We start from the raw sequence: 1575 nt of genomic DNA on the forward strand, positions 1-1575 counted from the left end.
TTACTGACTGGTCCAGTCATGAGGATTTCTGTTTTCTTTACATTGAGGTGCAACCCGTGTCCAAGGCTGTGGTCTTTAATCTTCATCAAGCAGTACTTTAAGTCCTCTTCACTTTCAGCAAGCAAAGTTGTATCATCTGCATATTGCAGGTTGTTAATGAGGCTTTTTCCAATACTGATGCTATATTCTTCTTCCTATAACCCAGCTTCTCAGGTCATTTGCACAACAGAACTGAACAATCAGCATGCAGATTGACTATGTATGCTGAAAGAATACAATCCTAGCACACAACTTTCGTGATTTTAAACTATTAAGTTAAAATGACTGCTTCCTGGTCTATGTACAGGTTCTTCATGAGCACAATTAAGTGTTCCAAACTACTCATTCTCCGCAATGTTGTCCATAGTTTGTCATAATCCACACAGTCGAAAGCCTTTAAATCTTCAGTAAGATTCATGTAAACATTTCTGGTACTTGTTGCTTTCAGCCAATATCCATCTGGTATCTGCAATGCTATTCCTCGTTCCATATCCTCATCTGAACCAACTTGAACCTCTAACAGTTCCCTGTCAATGTACTATTGTATCCATTTTTAAATTATCTCTAGCAAAATTTTATGTACATGCAATATCAATGATAATTAATATACGATGATATCTACATTCCATTGGACCACCTCTCTTTGGAATGGGCACAAATATGGATCTCTTCCAATCAGTTGGCCAGATAGCTGTCTTCCAAATTTCTTGGCAGAGATGAGTGAGAGCCTCCACTGCTGTATCACCTTATAGAAAGATTTCAATTTGTATTCCATTAATTCCCAGTGCCTTGTTCTTGGCCAGTGCCTTCAGTGCACCTTGGACTTCTTCCTTCGTATCATTAGCTATTGGTCCTAAACTCCCTCTGAAAATGTTTGAACATCAACCAAACATCTCTTTTTGGTAAAGTGACTCTGTGTATATCTTCCATCTTCTTTTTATGCTTTATGCATTATTCTATATTTTGCCTATAAAATTCTTCAATATTGCAAGGCAAGATTTGAATTTGTTCTTCAGTTGTTAAAGCTTAAGCAATGCTAAACGTGTTCTTTCCTTTTGGTTTTCTAACTCCCAAGTCTTTGCACATTAGATTACAGTATTTGACTTTGCCTTCTGAACTGCCCTTAAAATTTTTCTGTTCAGCTTTCTTACCTCCTTGTTTTCTTTAGCATCTCTATGCTGGATAGCAAGTTTCAGAGTGTCCTCTGACATACATTTCAGTCTTTTCCTTCTTTCTTGTCTGCTTAATGACCTCTTGCTTTCTTCTTATATGATGTTCTTGATATCATCCTACAACTCTTCTGGTCTTTGGCCATTAGTGTCTAATGCATCAAATCTGTTCTTGACATAATCTCTAAATTCTGGTGAGATATTATATTATAAAGGGGTCAATTTAGAAAACTTAACAATCATGAATATATATACCCAGCATCATTGAAGTATATATACATATATGTGTGTGTATGTGTACACACACACACATAGAGAGAGAGAGAGCTCTGGTAGCATAGTGGTTATGAGTTGGGTTGCCAACCGC

The sequence above is a fragment of the Chrysochloris asiatica genome, unplaced genomic scaffold, assembly GCF_000296735.1.
Source record: "Chrysochloris asiatica unplaced genomic scaffold, ChrAsi1.0 scaffold00172, whole genome shotgun sequence".
Taxonomy (NCBI): Eukaryota; Metazoa; Chordata; class Mammalia; order Afrosoricida; family Chrysochloridae; genus Chrysochloris; species Chrysochloris asiatica.